This window comes from Dama dama, chromosome 24 (assembly GCF_033118175.1).
Source record: "Dama dama isolate Ldn47 chromosome 24, ASM3311817v1, whole genome shotgun sequence".
NCBI lineage: Eukaryota > Metazoa > Chordata > Mammalia > Artiodactyla > Cervidae > Dama > Dama dama.
The window spans coordinates 42,015,085-42,037,856 of NC_083704.1; the positions used below are offsets into that span (position 1 = coordinate 42,015,085).

General features: G+C 45.1%; 1 long non-coding RNA gene across 2 annotated transcripts; it reads right to left on the reverse strand.

Moving 5' to 3' along the window:
* Positions 1 to 1,164: 1,164 nt before the first annotated feature.
* On the reverse strand, positions 1,165 to 18,094 carry LOC133045790 (uncharacterized). 2 transcript variants are annotated; one of them, XR_009690355.1, is made up of 3 exons: positions 17,485 to 18,094; positions 2,253 to 2,402; positions 1,165 to 1,902 (listed from the first exon to the last, which is right to left on the reverse strand). It is a non-coding gene; the product is annotated as an uncharacterized LOC133045790 (long non-coding RNA). The 2 variants fall into 2 exon arrangements; XR_009690354.1 differs by lacking the exon at positions 17,485 to 18,094 and adding an exon at positions 3,505 to 4,449.
* Positions 18,095 to 22,772: the final 4,678 nt, after the last annotated feature.

Below are 22,772 nucleotides of genomic sequence, written 5' to 3' on the forward strand. Positions count from 1 at the left end.
CTTACTTTTTTCTTACACATATACAGCATTAAGGAAGGGGTCCAGTGATGTCACATTTACACCATTTGAATCTTTGGTTTATGGTAGAATACTTACAGACACTACTTGAGTTCAAATCCTGACTCTTCAGTAAAACAAAGGTAAGAGATGACATTAAAACATACAGGCAAAGGGAATCTTTTTTCCCAGTTATGAACTTAGTGAATCAGATGGGGTTAAGTGCTATGGAAAAAGAAACCTAAAACCCGGTAAAGGTAGCCGTGAAATGAGTAGGGTGTGAAGAGCTCTCTGCTGTCGGGTGTCACAGAAGCCTCTCCAGAGGTTATTTTAAATAAAAAGGAAGGAGAGACTTCCAGCAGAAGGCTGGCCACCGCAGAAACCTGTGCAGACAGCTGGATTTGCTCACTGAGAGCACCCAGGCTTGCTGAAGGGGCATCGTGATAAGAGCAGTTTTGCTAGAGCAAGAAAATCAAAATGGCATTTTACTGTAGAAGCATGAGGTTTTTCTTTCTTCTTCTGAAGAGAGCATACTTACATGCTGATGGGAATGATTTATCAACATTCTAGAAAACACATGATCTCAATGGAAGTACAGTCTGTTGAAAATACTCTGAAACAGTTCAACAGTCATTCTTAGAAGTCACAACAGTGGAAGAGTGGCCGCTGAGGGAGCTGGGTGAGAGGCTACTAAAGAGCTTACCAACTTTGATCACTAATTTCTTAGAGAAACTGGAAATGTAAGTACCCTTAGCAAAATCCACAACCATAGGAATCAGTGCTGTCCATTAAGTCCAACACAGGCGTCGCTCACTGTGTTCCTTCTGTAGGAATCTGTTTTCAGCCAGTCACCTCATTGCAGTTCACGCGAGAAGGGAAAAGTACCATTAAAATGTCAGTTTCTTAAAATAACTTTCCCTCAACTCCCCACTATAAAACCACCTACACTGAAGTGATCACAGAGCAAACCATTTCAACTGAAATGTAGGCTTTTTTAAAAACCATTTTAGCTCTACCATCTAAAATTAGAGGAGGTAACAGGTAAGAGACACTAAATGAAAAAGAAATGCTATTCATTCCCAGTGCAAGATGGGGAAGCTGAAAAGCAAGCCTGCAGATAAATGTCTAGGGAACTTGCCCTATGATGCGTAAGCAGTACGATTCTGATGTGAGGGAATCCAGGTTTTCAAGGCCGTGCAGTATGCGACAGATAGCCCTGAACACTGCGACTAGGAAAGACTTCTTTCAGCCTATTTCTGTGGTTTACAGTGCGCTAGGAAATCAAGCTTATTATGAAGTTCCTTTACATAAAAACATCACAGACTAAAACAGTATAGTCAACAACATGTATTTCTTGGTCACACAGTTGCCTGGGCCACTTACACCACATTTTATATTCCAAACTGAGAATTTTTTTATCTCATTGATGTTTTTCACTTATGTTTGTTATATACTACGAGTACATAGAATGATGATTTTGAGCCTTGCTTCTCTGATTTTTGACCAGTGAGAGTTGTTTTAAATTTGATGGAAGACTCAGAAACCTAAAGCAACTCATGATGCCAAAGGAGGCTTCCAGAAGCTTGCAGACAGGTCAACTATAGGCTACAACTGTCACCAACTCCCTCCCCCCACCCAATACATTTTTGGAAAAAAAATGTATGGTTGCCATCTAAAAATAAAAAGAATTCCAAATCACTTATCTAGCTTTGCTGTAATACAGATCAGGTGCTGGGCTCCCGTTCCCAGGCCAGGCAGACGGCTGCATCTGCTCCAGCGGGCCCGGTCCTGCCGTGTCAGATTCTGCTTCCTACCTGGTCCCGCAGCTGTTGGGAGCTTCCTGTCCAGGTCATACATCTATCTCTACTGTATACCTGGGGCTGATGGTAGGCAGATTCTGTTAATCTAGGAGAAGCCATTCAAAGAATTAGTCTTAATTTTGACATTTTACTCATGAAGGGTACACATCCCAATACAAAAATAAGATTATCATCAAATGATAGCTTCCTTTGCTAAGGGATAGAACAGTTGTGTTTAGTCCCTTTTAAATACTGGTAAGCTTTTTTCCTTTTGGTCAATGTTTTTAATCAGACCTGGAAACTTCTCACTTTTATAAAACATAATCTCATTTATTATGCACTACTCAAGTACGAAGTGCATCACTGGGGTGAACAATCTTAGGCATATTTAACTTTCAAAATATTTATTACAAAATGGAGGAAAGCAAATAAACATCAAAATGACATGACACCAACCTGGACTTGTGAACACACTGCAGACTCTGTGTTGGAGCATCCAATTCCAATGACAGTCAGGCACTGAGGAGTCTCACCACACAACAGTAAAATTTAATCTTCCATACAATAGCATAGAAGATTTTTGCATCAGACTTTCTTAGAATAATACTGCGATGGAATAACAGAAAAATGTTTTGAGAAAGAAGAGCTGTAGATGAAATTTTAACTTCCTACTAGTCTTTTAGGGAAGGAAATGCTGTCAGAAACTATGTTACTAAGTTTCTGGTGAAACTATTTGCGTGGCAGGAATAGAGATGCAGAGGTTGAAAGAGAAGAGGAGGGTGGAGTGAACTGAGACAGTCGCACTGACACAACTCTCCCAGGCGTGACAGGGAGGTCAGCTCGGGGACTTCCGAGAGGGGAGGCATGGGGGACGGAGGGCGGGGTGTGTGCACTCACAGCAAAAACCAACACAACACTGCAGCAACAGTACTCCAATAAAGTGTTTTAAAAAAGCAAAAACAACACAATTTTAAAAGGAGGACAACCTTTAACATTTCTCAAAAGGAAAAATGAATGGAGAACAAAGAAGACTAATTATTCCTATTAGACTAATACAGATGAAAATACTGAGGTATCACCTCATGCCAATCAGAAGGGGTATCATTAAAACATCTACAGTCAAGCCAAAGAGAGGGCATGGAGAGAAAGAAATGCTGCTACCACGCATGCTTTCAGTGACTGTAACCTGCTAACAGAAGGGGAAAAAAAACAGTATGGAGATTCTTAAACTAAAAATAGGTCTACCACATAATCTGGCCTTCTCACTCCTGGTTTCTCTTGAGTCTCTCCAAGTTAACAAATGTAGTTACAAGGGACACCTACACCCCAACATTCACTGCAGCAATATTTATCACCAGCCACCTCTGCAAGCCCCCACAGAGTTCATGGTCAGAGATGTACAGATAAACATGGTAAAGATAAATGTGTGTATAGAACATATACACACACACAATATATATATATATATACACGCTGCAATATAAGCTACCAATCAAAAAGCATGCAAAGTGCCTTTTCCAATGGCGTGAATGACCGTAAGTGACCATCCTGTGGTGGTGATCTCCCTTAGGTACAGAAGGCAGACAGAGGGACCAACACCTTATGAGAACTCCTATGTGCAGGAATCTAAAAACCGGAACCACTGAGCACATTTACAGACCGAGTTTTCTAAATTACGAGGTTGGGATTAACATAAGCACAGTCTTACACAGAATATGTGGCGTTCCCACGGATAGTCTTCTGAGCATCTTCCCACCTAACAGGGCATCCCCAGCATCGCACTTCAGGTAGCCTTCGAATCTGTGTCTGGGGTGCAGGGTAAGGGGGAAGATGATGAGACAAGCCCTTAACAGGTGCAGACTTCTGTAGGGATCCAGTCGCCAAAAACAAGAGCAGGGCCTGAGGGGATGCCGCTGCCTTGTGGACACTTCTGTAACAACAAGAAAACTGCGTGCACCTCAAAGTGTCCATTTTCAGATGAGTGGATAAACACGGTAAACAATCACACATATAAATGCATATACACACTCATGCATAAACAAATATTCCATGGAATAACACATAGAAATCAAAAAGCATGAAAACTCTTTTCCAGCAACAACGGATATACTGATGAATATCCTAAGGCAGGCAGGCAGAGAGGACCAACAGCCTAAAAAAACTGTATTTGGTACCTAAATGTTGACATCAATGAATACATTTCTCAACTGAGTTTTGTAAATTAGGAACTTGGGATTCACAGAGGGACAGTCATACATATGTACGATAAATAATCCACAAAGACCAAGGATACAGCACAGGCCATTCTGCTCAGCAGCCTTTAACTACCTTCAGCGCAAGACAATTCCAAGAGGAATACATACATGTGGAAGTGAATCATGCGGCTGTATACCCAAAACAAATGGACACTGGAAATGAACTGTATCCACCGCACAAGAAAAAATTAACTTTTGAAGAAACCAAATGTGAAGAGTATTCCTCTCAGGCCTGGGGGCCTTGGACCACTGTCACACCCCAGGAACCTGAGCAGCCTTGGGACTCAAGTCCAGACAGCGCTGAATTGAAGAAACCGGAGGATGTACCGAAAACACGCCCTCCTTGGATCTAGAGTGCCTGGACCACAGGGCATGGGACCCCACTCCCCAATGCAGGCAGGCTGTCCCACAGCTCAACCAAGCCTCGTAGGCCCCCCAAAAAGGTGGACCCTCAGGCTGAGAGCTCTGAACAGACACCTGGTCTCCAGTCTCTCCAAGGTGTCTCTCCAAGGTGGGTTCCCACCACAACCTCCTACCTCCACATCTTCCCACCCGACTACCTCGGCATCCCCAGCATCGCCTTCGTTGCTGGCTTGTGCAGATAACAGGGAAGATCAAGGAGAACCCAAGGCCTGGCACATGCCACTCTCATCTGCAACCCAGGAACACAACTTTTCTCTGCGGCTCTCGATACCAGGAAAACCTCCTATGGGCCTGAGAAAGTGCTGCCGCCTCGTGGACACTGCTAGTAACAGCACCTTAAAAATCGCCGCTTGCGAGCACTTCAGCTTCACAAGCCTGTGGGGCTCAGGGACACCTCGCCTCACGCAGCGTGCTGGGGCGAGTAATCGGAGAGCGTATCAAAACACAGGGAGACAATCTCAAAGGTCACTTTAAAGCACATTAACGTTTGTTTCCTCTTATTTAGAAAGCACAGGAAAAAGGCTCCAGATCGCTAATTAATGAGAACTGCACTTCAAAACCATAAGGACTACCTACCACCTCCCACCACTCAGAGTGGTCATTCACAAAAACACCACCAACAATAAATGATGGAAAGGGCCCTTCAGAAACAGAAACCAGAACCTGCCCACATTTTCTTCGGATAATGTCAAGTGGGAACAGCCAGGACACAAAACAGCAGGGAGCTTCCTTCAAAATCTAAATAGGAGCTACCATGGTATCTGGCCGTCTCAATGCTGGGACTTTGCAGGTGGAGAACAGATCATCCAAAAAGACACCTACACACCCCAGTGTTCACTGCACCAATATTTATCACAGTCCAAGGCTGCATGCACACACAGATCCATTTTCAAAGATGGATGAATAATATGTGGTACACACACACAAGCACACACACACATATATATACACACACACAACACATCCATAAATATACACACACACACACTCACTGGTACATGATACAGCAATCAAAAAGCATGCAAAATGTCTTTTCCAGCAACATGAATGGACATGCTGATGAAAAGTGAAGGTAGTCAGCAAAGGAACAATTGCCTCAGAAAACTCCACTGGGTACAATCTAAAAATTGACACCAATGCACACATTTATCAACTGAGTTTCGTAAATTAGAAGTTTGGGATTAACATATGGACAGTCATATACATTACATAAATAATCCACAAGGACGCAGCATGTATCACAGGGAATTAATACTGAGCAGCCTGTAACTACACACAGGGAAAACCTATTCCAAGAGGAAGACATACATGTAAGTGAATCATGTGGCTGTACACCCAAAACAAACACAACACTGGAAATGAACTGTATCTATCACCCAAGAAAAATTAACTTTCAAAAGAAACCAAATGTGAAGAGTATTCCCCTCAGGCCTAGGGGCCTTGGACTACTCACACCCCAGGGGTCTGAGCACCCTTGGGACTCAAGGTCAGACTGAGCTGAATTGAGTTAACTGGAGAGGATGTACCAAAAACATGCCCTCCTTGGACCTAGAGGGCCTGAACCACAGAGGGTGGGACCCCACTCCCCAAAGCAGGCAGGCTGTCGCACAGCTCAGCCAAGCCTCATAGGCCCCCCAAAAGGTGGACCCTCTAGACTGAGAGCTCTGAACAGGCACCATTCTTCAGTCTCCCCCATGTGAGTTCCCACCACAGTATCTTACCACGGCATCCCCAGGATCACCTTTGTTGCTGGCTTGGGATTTGTCTGCGGTGGTACAGATAAAGAGGAAGACTTAAGGAGAGCGAGTCCTGGCACATTCCACTGTCATCTACAACCCAGGAAAACAACTTTAAGGCTCTGAATGCCAGGAAACCCTCAAGTGGGGCTGAGAAAGTGCTGCCACCTTGTGGACACTTCTGGTAACAACAGCTGAAAACCAGTGCTTCGGAGCACTTCAAATTCACAAAGCCTGCGTGGGGATGTAGGGACGTTGCTCCTCAAGCAATGTGCTGAGGTGGGTAATCGGACAGCACATCAAAACACGGGGAACATTCAAGAAGACAATCTCAAGAGGTCACTTTAAGGCACATTGTTTTTTTTAATTTTTATTTTATTTGGACCACACAGGAAACAGGCTCCACACTGCTAATTACTAGAGAACTGCATATCAAAACTATAAACAGGTAAAGCCTCCCACCACTCAGAACAGTCATTCACAAAAACACTACCAACAATATATGATGGAAAGGGCCTTCAGAAACCAGAACCCTCCCACATTTGCTTTGGGTAACGTCAAATGGGAACAGCCAGGACATAGAACAGGAGGGAGCTTCCTTCAAAAATGAAATACGAGCTACTACAGTTTCTGGCCATCTCAGTGCTGGGCCTCTGCAGGTGGAGAACAGATCATCCAAAAAAGACACCTACACACCCCAGTGTTCACCATACCAATATTTATCACAGGCCAAGACTGCATGCACACCTAGAGGTCATTTTCAGAGATGGGTGATAAATACGTGGTACACACAGGCACACACACAATCATATACATACATATGTACACACATACACATCCATATACATATATTCACTGGCATACGATGCAGCAATCAAAAAGCATGCAATATATCCTTGCAGCAAATGAATGGACATGCTGATGATCCTAAGTGAAGCATGTCAGAGAAGGAACAATTGCCTCAGAAAATTCCACTGGGTACGATCTAAACACTGGTACAAATGCACACATTTATCAACCAAGTTTTGTACATTAGAAGCTTGGGATTAACATACGGACTGTTATATACATATAATAAATAACCCACAAGGACATAGCGTGTAGCAGAAAGAATTCTCCTCAGCAGTCTCTAACTACCTACAGGGCAAAACAATTCCAAGAGGATATAAATGTACAAGTGAATTAGGTAGCTGTATACCCAAAACAAACATGACACTGGAAAAGACCTGTATCCACCATGCAAGAAAAATTAACTTTCAAATAAAGCCAAATATGAACAGTATTCCCATCAGTCCTGGGGTCACTGGACTCTCACATCCCAGGAGCCTGCGAACCCCTGGGACGCAAGGCTGGACTGAACCGGAGCGGAGGCAGCTGGGGAGGTACCGAAACAAAGCCCTGCTTGAACCTGGAGTGGCCGGTCCTGGGGGGACGGGACCCCAGGCTCCAGATGCAGGTGGGCCATCCCACAGCTCACTCAAGCACAGTACGCCAGAAAAAGGGGACCCTCTAGGCTGAGAGAGCTTTCAACGGGCATCTGGTCTCCAGTCTCCTCAAGATGGGTTCCCACAAAGTTTCTTACCACGGCATTTTCCCCAGCTGACTTCCACAGCATCCCCAGCATCGCCTTCTGTGGAGGCCTGGCATTTGTCTGGGTGGTGCAGATAAGGGGGAAGATGTAATGAGACCCGAGCCCTGGCACGTTCCACTCTCATCTACAACCAGGGAACGCGACTTTTCTCTAGGGCTCTGGTTGCCAGGAAAACCCCATATGACCCTGAGAAAGTGCTGCCTGCTTGTGGACACTTCTAGTAACAACAGCCTAAAAATCTGCTTTTAGAGCACTTCAAAGTCGCCAAGTCTGCGGGGCTGTTGGGACACTTCTTAAGCAATGTGCTGGGGTTGGTAATTGGAGAGCATATCAAAACACAGGGAAGTTTCAAGAAGACAATTTCAAGAGGTTATTTTAAGACACATGAATGTGGTTTTTTTCTTTTTTATTGAAAGGATAGGAAACAGGTTTCAAATCACTAATGAACAGAGAACTGCAATCAAAACTATGAGGTACCATCTCCCACCACTCAGAACAGTCATTAACAAAAAGACTACTGACAATAAATGCTGCAGAGGACCTCAAGAAACCAGAACGGTCACACATTTGCTTTGGGTAGTGTCAACTGGGAACAGCCAGGACACAGAACAGCAGGGAGCTTCCTTCAAAAAGTAAATAGGAGCTACCACAGTATGTGGCCTTTGCAAGGACCTCAAGTATAGCAGAGGGAATTCTACTCAGCTGCCTCTACCTACCTACAGGGCAAAACAATTCCAAGACGATGACATATATGTATAAGGGAATCAGGTGCCTGTATATCCTAACCAAAGGCAACACTGGAAATGATTTGTATCCACCACGTTAGAAGACATAACTTTCAAAGAAACCAATAATGAACATTATTCCCCTCAGTCCAGGGGCCCCTGGGCACCTTCTTAGCCCAGGAGCCTGAGCACCCTTGGGACCCACGGCCGGACTGAGCTGGAACTGAGGCAGCTGGGGAGGGCGTACCGAAAGGAAGCCCTCCTCGGACCTGGAGTGCCCGGTCCACGGAGGACAGGACCCCACGCTCCCGGATCCCATCTCCCCCGATCCCATCTCCCAGATGTGGGATCCCACCACAGCCTCTTACCTCTGCGTCTCCCCACCTGACTACCACTCATCCCAGGCACTGCTTCTGTGTAGGCTTGGGATTTCTCTGGGGTGTGCAGATAAGGGGGAGGACATAAAGAGATTCGAGCCCTGCCAAGCTGCACTCTCATTTATGACCACAGAACGCGACTCTTCTCTAGGACCCTGGTTGCCAGGAAAACCTAACGGGCCTGAGAAAGTGCTACCGCCTTGCGGACACTTCTCATAACAACAGCTTAAAATCCAGCTTTCCAGCACTTCAAATATGCACTCATCTCACATGCTACCAAGTAATGCTCAAAATTCTCCAAGCCAGGCTTCAACAGTATGTGAACCAAGAAATTCCAGATGTTCAAGCTGGATTTAGAAAAGGCAGAGGAACCAGAGATCAAATTGCCAACATCCGTTGGATCATAGAAAAAGCAAGAGAATTAAAGAAAAACATTTACTTCTGCGTCATCGACTACACCAATGCCTTTGGGTGGATCACAACAAACTGTGGACAATTCTTAAAGAAATAGGAATACCAGACTACCTTACCTGCTTTCTGAGAAAACTGTATGCAAGTCAAGAAGCAACAGTTAGAACCAGACATGGAACAATGGACTGGTTCCAAATTGGGAAAGGAGTACGTCAAGGCTGTATATTGTCACCCTGCTTGTTTAACTTATATGCAGAGTACATCATGTGAAATATCAGGCTGGATGAAGCACAAGCTGGAAATCAAGACTGTCAGGAGAAATATCAGTAACCTCAGATATGCAGATGACAGCACATGGCAAAAAGTAAAGAGGAACTAAAGAGCCTCTTGATGAAAGTGAAAGAGGAGAGTGATAAAGCTGGCTTAAAACTCAACATTCAGAACATGAAGATCATGTCATTCGGTCCCATCACTAAATGGGAAATAGATGGGGAAACAATGGAAACCGTGACAGACTTTATTTTCTTGGGCTCTAAAATCACTGCAGTTGGTGACTGCAGCCATGAAATTAATAGACGCTTGCTCTTTAGAAAAAAAGCTATGCCCAACCTAGACAGCATATTAAAAAGCAGAGACATGACATTACCAACAAAGGTCCATCTAGTCAAAGCTATGGTTTTTCCAGTTGTCATGTACGGACGTGAGAGTTGGACCATGAAGAAGACTGAACGTTGAAGAATTGATACTTTTGAACTGTGGTGTTGGAGAAGACTCTTGAGAGTCCCTTGAACTGCAAGGAGATCAAACCAGTCCATCCTAAAGGAAATCAGTCCTAAATATTCATTGGAAGGACTGATGTTGAAGCTGAAGCTCTAATACTTTGGCCACCTGATGCAAGGAACTGACTCATTAGAAAAGACCCTGATGCTGGGAAAGATTGAAGACAGAGGAGAAGGGGATGGCAGAAGATGAGATGGTTGGATGGCATCAGTGACTCAATGGACATGAGTCTGAGTAAGCTCTGGGAGTTGGCGATGGACAGGGAAGCCTGCTGTGCTGCAGTCCATGAGGTCGCAAAGAGCTGGACACGACTGAGCGACTGAACTAAACTGGGGGGATGGAGGGACACTTCTCCTGAAGCAGTGTGCTAGGTGGGTAATTAGAGAGCGTATCAAAACAAAGGGAACCTTCAAGAAGACAATATCAAGAGGTCACTTTAAGGCATATTGATGTTTTTTTCTTTTGCTTGGAAAGCACAGGATACAGGCTCCAGATCGCTAATTAACAGAGAACCACACATCAAAACTATTAATCAGGTACCACCTCCCACCACTCAGAATGCTCATTCACTAAAAGACCACAGACAAAGCTGGAGAGCACCTGGAGAAACCGCAAGCCTCAACATTTGCTTTGGGAATTGTCAGCTGGAGAAAGCCAGGACACAGAACAGGAGGGAGCTTCTGTCCAACACTTAACAGGACCTACCACATTATGTATTCTTCTCAATGCTGGGACTCCGCAGGTGGAGAACATATCACCCGCAAAGACACCTACATGCCAGTGTTCACTGCACCAACACTTAACCACAGGCTAGGACTGCATGCACACACACTGTCCATTTTCAGAGACAGATGGATACACACGTGCTACACACACACACACATTCTTACTCATATATTCACTGGCATATGACGCAGCAATCAAGAAGCATGCAAAATGCCTTTCCAGCAACATGAACAGACAAGCTGACAATCTTAAGGGAAGCTAGTCAGAGCAGGAACAACTGCCTAACAGAACTTCACTGAGTACAGTCTAAAAGTTCATACCTATGACCACATTTATCAACTGAGTTTTATAAATTAGAAGCTTGATATTAGCAGAGTGACAGTAATATACACACAATAAAAATGCGCAAGGACCTAGCATACAGCAGAGGGGATTCTACTCAGCAGCCTCTACCTACAGGGCAGAACAGTTCCAAGAGGAAGACACTTACGTGTAAGTGAATCAGGTGGCTGTACACCCAAAACACACACAACACTGGAAATGAATTCTATCTGCCATGCAAGAAACATTAACTTTCAGAAGAAACCAAACGTGAACGGTGTTCCACTCAGTCCTGGGGCCCCTGGGCACCCTCACAGCCCAGGAGCCTGAGTAGCCTTGGGACCCAAGGCCAAACCGGGCTGGAGCTGAGGCAGCTGGGGAGGATGTACCAAAAAGAAGTCCTCCTTGGACCTGGACACCCTGGTCCACGGGGCATGGGACGCCATGCTCCAGATCCAGGCGGGCCATCCCACAGCTCAACCAAGTCTAGTATGCCCAAAAAAGGTAGATCCTCTTGGCAGAGAGAGCTCCAAATAGGCACCTCGTCTCCAGTCTCCCCGAGGTGGATATCCACCACAGCCTCTTAAGCCACAGATCTCCCACCTGACTACCACAGCATGCCCAGCATCGTGTTCTGTGCAGGCTTGGAATTTGTCTGGGGTGGTGCAGATAAGGGAGAAGATGTAAAGAGACCCAGGCCTGGCACAGCCCACTCGTCTACAACCCAGGAACACGACTTTTCTCTAGGGCTCTGGTCGCCAGGAAAACATCAAATGGGCCTGGCAAAGTGCTGCCCCCTTGTGGACACTTCTAGTAACAACAGCTTAAAAAGAAATGCTTCAGAGCACTTCCAGTTCACACATTTTGAAGTGCGGGGCTACAGGGACACCTCTCCTGAAACAGTGCTTTGGGGTGGATAATTGGAGAGCACATTGAAACAGAGGGAACCTTCAAGAAGACAATATCAAGAGATCACTTTAAGGCACAATCGTGTTTTTGTTTGCTTGCTTGCTTGTTTGGAAAGAACAAGAAACAGGCTCCAGATTGTTAATTAGTAGAAAATTGCACATCAAAATCATAATGAGGTACCACCTCCCACCACTCACAATGGTCATTCACAAAAACACTACCGACAGTAAGTGCAGAGGAGGGACTGGAGAAAGCGGAGCCCTCACACATTTGCTTCGGGAAATACCAACTGGGGACAGCAAGGACACAGCAGAGTAGGGAGCCTCCTTCAAACAGTGAGCAGGAGCTACCACAGCACCCATGCTTCTCAGCGCCGGAGCTCTGCAGGTGGAGACAGGTCATCCGGTAAGATACCTACACTCCAGTGTCCATGCACCAGTATTTACCACAGCCCGAGACTGCATGCACACAGAGAGTCCATTTTCAGAGATGGATAAACACGTGGTACACATACATACACACACATTCATATACACATATTCACTGGCATATGACACTGCAATCACAAAGTACGCAAAATACCTTTTCCAGCAAGATGAACAGACGACGTGATGATCCTAATGGTAGCTAGTCAGACAAGGAACAACTGCCTAAGAAAACTCCATGGGGTACAGTGAGAAAGTTGATACCAGTGATCACATTTATCAACCAAGTTTTATAAATTACAAGCTTGGGATTGATAGAGGGACAGTCATATACCTACAATAAAAAATGCACAAGGACCTAGCAGATTACACATGGGTTTCTACTCTGCAGCCTCTAGCTATCTACCCAGCAAAACAGTTCCAAGAGCAAGGCATTTATGCATAAGTGAATCTGGTGGCTGTACACCCAAAAGAAACAGGACACTGCAAATGAAATGCATCCACCATGCAAGAAACATTAACTTTCAAAAGAAACCAAATATGAACAGTATTCCACCCAGTCCAGGGGCCCCTGGGCTCTAATAGTCCAGGAGCCTGAGCACACCTGGGACCCAAGGCTGGACTGGGCTGGAGCTGACGTAGCTGGGGACAGTGTACCAAAAGGAAGCCCTCCTCAAACCTGGAGTGCCTGGACCATGGGGAAGGGACTCCACGCTAGAGATCCAGGCAGGCTGTTCCACAGCTCAGCCAAGCCTAGTACACCCCAAAAAAGGTGGACCCTCTAGGCAGAGAGAGCTCCAAATAGGCTGTTGGTTCCAGTCTCCCTGAGAGGGGTTCCCACCACAGCCTCTTACCTCGGCATGTCCCCAAGTGGCTACCACAGCATCCCCAGCATCCCCTTCTTCGCAGACTTGGGATTTGTCTGGGGAGGTACAGATAAAGGGGAAGATGTATGGAGACCCAGGCCCTGGCACATTCCACTCATCTACAACCCAGAAACACAACTTGTCTTTAGGGCTCTGGTTGCCAGTGAAAGTTGCTCAGTCATGTCTGACTCTTTGCGACCCCATGGGATATACAGTCCATGGAATTCTTCAAGTCAGAATACTGGAGTGGGGTAGCCTTTCCCTTCTCCAGGGGATCTTCCCAACCCAGGGATCGAACCCAGGTCTCCCACATTGCAGGCGGATTCTTTACCAGCTGAACCACCAGGGAAGTGTCCACGAGGCGGCAGGCCTTCTAACGGGCCTGAGAAAGTGCTGCCGCCTTGTGGGCGCTTCTGGTAACAACAGCTTGAAGGTCAGTGTTTTGGAACACTTCAAATTCACAAAGCTTGTGGGGCGCTGTAGAGATCCCTCTCCTCAAGCAAAGTGCCAGGGTGGGTAATCGGAGAGCATATCAAAACAAAGGGAACCTTCAAGAAGACAATCTCAAGAGGTGACTTTAAAGCACAGGAAACAGGCTCCAGATCGCTCATTAGTGGAGAACTGCACATCAAAACCTCAATGAGGTACCACCTCCCACCACTCACAACAGTCATTCACAAAACACCACCAACAATAAATGCTGCAGAGGGCCTGGAGAAACGAGAACCCTCTCACATTTTCTTTGGATAACAACAACTGGGAACAGCCAGGACACAGAATAGGAGGGAGCTTCCTCCAAAAACTAAATAGGAGCTACCACAATCTCTGGCCTTCTCAACGCTGGGCCTCTGCAGGTGGAGAACAGACCATCTGGTAAGACACCTATGCTCCAGTGTCCACTGCATCGATATTTATCACAGCCCAAGACTGCATTACTTTGCCAACAAAGGTCTGTCTAGTCAAAGCTATGGTTTTTCCAGTAGTCAGGTATGTATATGAGTGTTGGACTATAAAGCAAGCTGAGCACCGAAGAATTGATGCTTTTGAACTGTGGTGTTGGAGAAGACTCTTGAGAGTCCCTTGGACTGCAAGGAGATCCAACCAGTCCATCCTAAAGGAGATCAGTCCTGAATACTCATTGGAAGGACTGATGCTGAAGCTGAAACTCCAATACTTTGGCCACCTGATGTGAAGAACTGAATCATTTGAAAAGACCCTGATGCTGGGAAAGATCAAAGGCAGGAGGAGAATGGGACGACAGAGGATGAGATGATTGGATGGCATCACCAACTCGATGTACGTAAGTTTGAGCAAGCTCCAGGAGTTGACGATGGACAGGGAAGTCTGGCGTGCTGCAGTCCATGGGGTCGCAGAGTCAGACACGACTGAGCAACTGAACTGAAGACTGCATTGCACACATAGTGTCCATTTTCAGAGATGGATAAACACGTGGTACACATACATATATACACACACACACATTCATATATTCACTGGCATATGATGCAGCAGTCAAAAAGTATGAAAAAAGTCTTTTCCAGCAACATGAACAGACATGCTAATGATGATCATAAAGGGAAGTCAGTCAGAGAAGGATACGGTTTAACTCCATTGGGTACAATCTAAAAACTGATACCAAAGAACATACTTATAAATTCAGTTTTGTAAATTAGGAAGTAGGAATTATCATATGGACAGTCATATACATACAGTAAATAATCCAATAAATAATCCACAGGGACCTAGCCTTTTGCACAGGGAATTCTACTAAGCAGCCTGTAATTACATACAGGTAAAAAGAATCCCACGGAAAAAAAAAAAAAAAAAAGAATCCCACGAAGACGACATATAGGTCTAAGTGAATCAGGTGACTGTACACCTAAAACAAACATGACACTGGAAATGAACTGTATCCACCATGCAAGAAAAATTAACTTTCAAAACAAACCAAATTGAATGGTATTCCACTCACACCTAGGGACCCTGGGCTGCTTTCATACCACAGAAGCCTGAGCAGACTTGGGACCCAAGGCCAGACTGAGCTGGAGCTGAGGACAATGTACCAAGAAGCAGCCCTCCCTGGACCTGAAGTGCCTGGTCCATGGGGGATTGGACCCCATCCTCTAGATCCAGGCAGACTGTTCCACAGCTCAACCACAGTATGCATGGTACGTTCAAAAAACAGCGGACCCTCTAGGCTGAGAGAGCTCTGAATAGCCACGTTGTCTCCAGTTTCCCCGAGGTGGGTTCCCACCTCAGCCTCCTCCCTAGGCATCTCCCCACCTGACTACCAGGGCCTCCCCAGCACCGCCTTCTGCGTAGGCTTGGGCTTTGTCTGAGGCTGAGAAGGAGGGAGATGTAAGGAGGCCTGAACCCTGGCACATTCCACGCTCATCTACAACCCAGGAACATGACTTTTCTCTACAGCTCTGGCTGCCAAGAAATCCAAAAGCGGCCTGAGAAAGTTATGCTGCCTTGTCGATCCTTCCCATAAGAACAACTTAAAAACCAATGTTTAGTAGCACTTCAAATTGCAAGGCCTTTGGGGTGTAAGGGTTTTCCTAGTGGCTCAGTGGGTAAAGAATTTGCCTGCAATTCCCGAGACGCATGAGATGGGGGCTCCATTCCTGGGTCAGGAAGATCCCCTGGAGGAGAGCAGGCAATCCACTCTAGTATTTTTGTCTGTAGAATCCCATGGACAGAGGAGTCCTCAGGGCTACAGTGCATAGGGTCACAGAGAGTTTATCATTACTGAAGTGATTGAGCACATGGGGTGTGATGGACATCCTTCCTTAAGCCTGTCCTTGGGTAGATAACTGAAAACCAGTGCAAAACATGGTGAACCTTTAAGAATTCAATTTATTGCAGATTGTTGTTTTTTTTCCTTTCCTTTTATTTGGAAGGCATATGAAAAGAGGCTCCAAATCAGTTATCTTTGGAGAACTGCAAATTAAAACTGCAACGAAGTATCACCTCCCACCACTCAGATTGGCCATCGTCAAAAAGACTACCAATGTTAAATGTTAGAGATGGCCTGGAGAAAAGATAACCCTCTTATGCCATTTCAAAGAATTTCAACTGGTAACAGCCATGATGGATAACAGGCTTCCCTCGTGGCTCAGCTGGTAAAGAATCTGTCTGCAATGCAGGAGACCTGTCTTTGATCCCTGGGTTGGGAAGATCCCCTGGAGAAGGGAAAGGCTACCCACTCCAGTATTCTGGCCTGGAGAATCCCATAGTCCATGGGTTGCAGAGTCAGACATGACTGAGTGACTTCCACTTCCACTTACTTACGATGGATAACAGTGTAGGGCTTCCTTAAAGAACTAAAAATGGAGCTACAACATAATCCAGTCATCTCACTCCTGGGCCTCTCAGCAGAGAGAAAACATAATTCAAAAAGACACATGCACCACAATATTCACTGTAGCAGTATTTACATTAGCCAAGACCTAGAAGCAACCAAAGTGTCCATCTTCAGACGGTGGTATATATATACAATGGAGTATGACTAAGCCCTATAAAGGAATATAATAATGCCATTTGCAGCTACATGAATGCTACCGGAGATTATCATACTATGCGAAGTAATTCCGAATGAGAAAGACAAATAAAAGATTGTATTATTCACATGAGGAATCTGTAATATGGCACAAGTGAACGTATCTATAGAACAGAAATAGACTCACAGACATAGAGATTAGGTTTCTAGTTGCCAAGGTTGAGAGACGGGCGATGATGTAGTAAGGACTTGTGGTTAGGAGACGCAAAGTATCACATTCAGAATGAATAAAGTCTAAGATCCTATTGTACGCACAGGGAAATATTTTCAGTCTGCTGGGATAAACCATAACAGAAAAGATTACTTAGAGAAGAATGCGTACGTGTAAAGCCGAGCCACTGTGCTACGCAGAGAGGCTGGCGCCACACTGTGAGTGCGCTACACTGCCGTTAAAGAGGAGGAAAAGGTGCGATTTATAGACGAAGCTACTGAACAAAAAAAAGGCGGGGAGGGGAACCTGCTTTTGAAGATGATTAGGAGCTGCCACTTGACATAGGTCCTTGACTTCAGGAGGAAAAGACAGCGGGCTGTTGTAATCCTCCATGTTCATAATGCTCCAAAAACTCAAACAAACCTCTTACCTTCAAAGCAGCTATGGGGAAATGAAGTTACATTCCTGTGAGAAAACATGGAGTGCTCCAGTGATCACTGGTTTGGGTTTTGAAGGCAGAGAGGCACAGGCGTACACTATTCTTCTGTTTCTGAAGACCTACAAACGATATGAGGAATGTGTGACACGCTGTTGGTGGGAACATAAACTGATACAGCCACTATGGGGAACAATAGGAGAGACCTTTAAAAACTAGGAATAAAACTACCATATGACCAAGAAATCTCACTACTGGGCATATATACTCTGAGAAAATCACAATGGCAAAGGCACATGTACCCCAGTGTCCACTGCAGCACTGTTTACAACAGCCAGGGCATGCAAGCAACCTAGATGTCCGAATGGATAAAGAAGGTGTGGTATATACATACAATGGACTATTACTCAGTCATAAAAGGGAATGCATTTGAGTCAGTTCTAGTGACGTGGATGAACACAGAGCCTATTACATACAGTAGTAAGTCAGAAAGAGAAAAAAAATAGCATATATTAACGCATATATGTGAAATCTAGAAAGACAGTACTGATGAAGCCACTTGTAGGGCAGCAATGGAGACGCAGACGAGAGGACACAGTGCGGTAAGAGGAGGGAGGGACGAACTAGACAGTAGCAGCGAAACACAGACGTCACCATACGTGAGAGACAGCGCCAGTGGGGGTTTGCTGTATGATGCGGGGAGCTCAGCCTTGGGGTCCGCGGCAGCCTAGAGGGGTGGGATGGGGTGGGAGGGAGGTTCAAGAGGGAAGGGAGATATGTATACCTTCGGCTGATTCATGTTGATATATGGCAGAAATCAACAGAACATTGTAAAGCAATTATCCTTCGACTGAAAATCTTAAAAATGCTTTGAAAAAGAGTGATAAAAAAAAATATAAAGAATGCATGTCAGTTTACTCCAGGCCATTATAACCTTGAAGTACAGGGTCAAGGGGGAGGGTGACGTTCTGTCATTCAGAAATCTCTTGTAATGGCATAATCTTCCCTGTGTAGACTGGATGTAAGAAATAAAAGGTACAACTAGCTAGTGAGTGAGTCAGCCTTCATTCCAGCAATTATGTATCATAAATCCTGACAGTGCCTTGGGGAAGGGATCATGTAGTCATCACTACCAATAGGTGGCGCCCTGACAACTGTATCAACCCTCTCTTTAGGAAGTTACCAGAGATCTGCTTTTCCAAAGAGTCTCTGCAATCAGTGGGATTATTAGTACTGGTAAAACTCTGTACTAGGTTTTTGAGGACTCAGTTCAGTTCAGTTGCTCAGTCATGTCGACTCTTTGCAACTCCGTGAACCACAGCACGCCAGGCCTCCCTGTCCATCACCAACTCCCAGAGTCCACCCAAACCCATGTCCATCGAGTCGGTGATGCCATCCAACCATCTCATCTTTTGCCATCCCCTTCTCCTCCTGCCCTCAATCTTTCCCAGCATCAGGATCTTTTCAAATGAGTCAGCTCTTCGCATCAGGTGGCCAAAGTATTGGACTTTCAGCTTCAGCATCCGTCCTTCCAATGAACACCCAGGACGGATCTCCTTTAGGATGGACTGGTTGGATCTCCTTGCAGTCCAAGGGACTCTCAAGAGTCTTCTCCAACACCACAGTTCAAAAGCATCAATTTTTCGGCACTCAGCTTTCTTCACAGTCCAACTCTCACATCCATACATGACTACTGGAAAAACCATAGCCTTAGACTAGACAGACCTTTGTTGGCAAAGTAATGTCTCTGCTTTTTAATATGCTGTCTAGGTTGGTCATAACTTTCCTTCCAAGGAGAAAGCGTCTTTTAATTTCATGGCTGCAATCACCATCTGCAGTGATTTTGGAGCCCAGAAAAATAAAGTCTGACACTGTTTCCCCATCTATTTGCCATGAAATGATGGGACTGGATGCCATGATCTTAGATTTCTGAATGTTGAGCTTTAAGCCAACTTTTTCACTCTCCTCTTTCACTTTCATCTTCACTTTCTGCCATAAGGGTGGTGTCATCTGCATATCTGAGGTTATTGGTATTTCTCCCGGCAATCTTGATTCCAGTTTGTGCTTCTTCCAGCCCAGCGTTTCTCATGATGTACTCTGCATATAAGTTAAATAAGAAGGGTGACAATATACAGCCTTGACGTACTCCTTTTCCTATTTGGAACCAGTCTGTTGTTCCATGTCCAGTTCTAACTGTTGCTTCCTGACCTGCATACAGGTTTCTCAAGAGGCAGGTCAGGTGGGTACTGGCAAAACTCTATACTAGGTTTTGAGGACTCTTACTTTTCTTGAAATCCTCTGGCTTAGAGGCTCTTCTTTCATCTACACCTCAGGAACTTGGGGCTAAGATGATGCCTTGCTTCTCTGCTGGCCATTAAGTCTCCACCCTTATTCAAAATGCCTTCTTGGTGAAGCCACCCACTACCCAGCACTCACTGTGCTCACCACCCTGAGAACTCTAAGCCACCATGTCCCGTTCACTCCAAACCTGAGCAGCTGGCTCTGACTCCCTTTCAACTCTAACTCTGGAAAAGACAACCTGTACAGTGACAGCTCACTTCCCAAGCCTTCACTCCAGTGCTATTTCCTTCCACGCCACTTCTATCCACTGTCAGGGTCTCACTCAGGACCCAGGAATCACAAACACCTCTGAACAGCCCTGCTTTTGAAAATGAAACCTGGACTGCCACTGGGACCCTACTATCCTATTCCTTTGTTTCCTGACCTAGTCATGTGTCACTGTGCTAATTCTGGATCTGTCTTGGACACAGAGAGCCCTTCTTCTCTACTGGCCAAATAAAACTGAACATGGACTGTACTCCATAACTCTGAACGAATCACTTAACTGGTCTGATCATAGATAAGTTACCTGGAAGGAGGATCATAAGATATAACAAGAGGGAAAGTGCAAATACAACATCTTTAGGGGGCCTGCATGGACTTACATGGCAGCTCCTGTTCTTCCTTGAATACCCGGATAAGGCCATCCCTTGGCCACACTCATATTTTTAATTCTTTGGCAGTCTCCCTGCCTAGGCCAGGGTCTAACTTTTCATCTCAATTGATTCCAGTTATCTTGGAGAAAGCAGCAGAAGGGGAAAAAAAAAAAAAAAAAAACACCACCACCACCTAAGTGGGTGGATAGGGTTGATAAATAAGATAACTGTCTAAACTTCTAATTAAACCAACTCAACTGCATCCTTCTCTGACTTCCCTGATGTCTCTGGTACAGACTCTGTTTGTCTTCACCAAAACATTCTCTTTTCCAGGGTTTCATTTTGGGCTGTCTTCTCTCTCTGGCCATGGAACATGGGCTTTAGGTTTGTGAAATCTTAGAAAAAGAACATAGAAGGTGGGGTGCTCATGCCTCTGTCAGAGACAAGCTATGATTTCTTTCATGTGATCCTAAGAATCTATAGAAAGAAAAAAAAAAAAGATTAAGAACTGCTGATCTGACAGACCTGAATTCAAAGGCTGGCACTGTGGGACAGAGACACTCAGCTTTTAAGAAGCTGCTCATCAGTAGGAGTAGTGGCACTGAAATACATGTCCTGTTAGAGGATTTGAGAGAGAGAAGGGATGCAAGTGCTCACCACATCTGGGGCATCAGGCCTCCAACTTGATGAGCATTATTTTAACTAATGACAAGTCAGATTGCTACCTATTTCTCCTAGGTGAACTCATCCACTCCTAGTGAAAGGCAACCCTCCAATTCTATTTTATGCTCAAATCTGTCTCTTAAGCTCCAGACTGTACATATATAGCCACTGGGTATTACACAGGCAACTCAAATTTATTGCAGTGTTTTTCTTCTCTATCACCACAGCATGTATTCCACTTAAGGCTCAACCAACCTGGCCAAGCCAGAAATCTAAATTACCTTAGCCTCCCTTTTCCCCATATGAGACCTCAAAATCTGTTAGTTTTACCTTTAAAAGATCTCTGGAATAAGTTTCCACTTTATCCACATGGTCACTGTCTTAGTTTAGAACTTAATAGCTGTTACCTGGATCACTACAACAGCTTTATCAATTATTTTTGTCCCAAGGTTCTCACCTGTCCATTCTGTCCTCACCTGCCCATTCTGACCTGGGAGGGTCCTATGTGGTAGAGATTAAAGTATACATACTAGACTCATTTAGTAAGTCCCACTCGCAACAGGAGCAAGTGTTTCTTATGAGAGAGAGAGAGGATTGAGAGAGCACACAGTGGAGCCAGAAGGCGGAGGCCCTGAGGTCTGATTTAAGGCAGAGGTTTATGAGGAGGACTTGACGGGTGGGGAGTAAAGGCTAAAGACAGAGTTTAGGCAAGAGCAAAAATGTGAGAAAAAGGGAAAGAGGTTTAAGTGCTTCTTTGATTTTCCACAGTTGCCAGTACAGATGTGAATGGCTTTTACCTTTGGCAACTACAATGTGCTAGGGCTGGGTGTGAAAATCTCTGGGCTCTGACACTGACACCTGGTTAAACTGCACGCTCCAAAGGATGAACGACCCCTGACGCGCAAGGTCCCCAACAATCTGGTGCCATCGTCTCCAGCCCTGTCGGCCCCCCTCCCTCTCAGCCAGCTTCCTCCAGTCCGTGTCTTCACACCTGTGTGGCCCCTCTTTGCTCCCTCCGCCTAGAATGGTCTCACCTGCCCTTCTGCCAGTCGATTCCCTCAGGTCAAGATCCAGAACTGCCAATCCCCCGCTGGGTGAACTGGGATAATCTTCTGCTGTCCCCGGCCAGGTTACCCGCAAGAGAATAGAAGTGAGAAAAGCATGAGAGGATGAGTGATCGAACGTTTAAGGGGGACATCCAAGTGAAAGGAGTTATCTATAGAGAATGTATTAAGACTGAGTTTGAATAGTCAGCTGATCTAAGGATAGAATGTAAGTCTATGGAGCAGGGCAGTGAGGACTGAAGCCAACCTGACTCCTTCCTGTAGTTACTCACCTTTATTCCAGTCCACAAATCCACTGCTTCCCTTAGTCTTTTAAGCAACAAAAATAATTTGGAATTTGTAAGAATGGTTTGCAAATGGTAAAAATGGCCAAATTTCTTCAGATGAAAGATTATACTGTGCCTAACACTAATACACTTATATCGCCAGAGAGGGAGGTATGTTAAAAAAAAAAAAAAAAAAAAAAATTTAAAAAAAAGAAAAAAAGAAAGAAACCAGACCCACTAAAACTTACCTCTCTTCTCAATATTCTGTAATAACCTAAATGGGAAAAGAATTTGAAAAAGGATACCTGTATACATATAACTCAATCACTTTGCTATACACCTGAAACAAACAC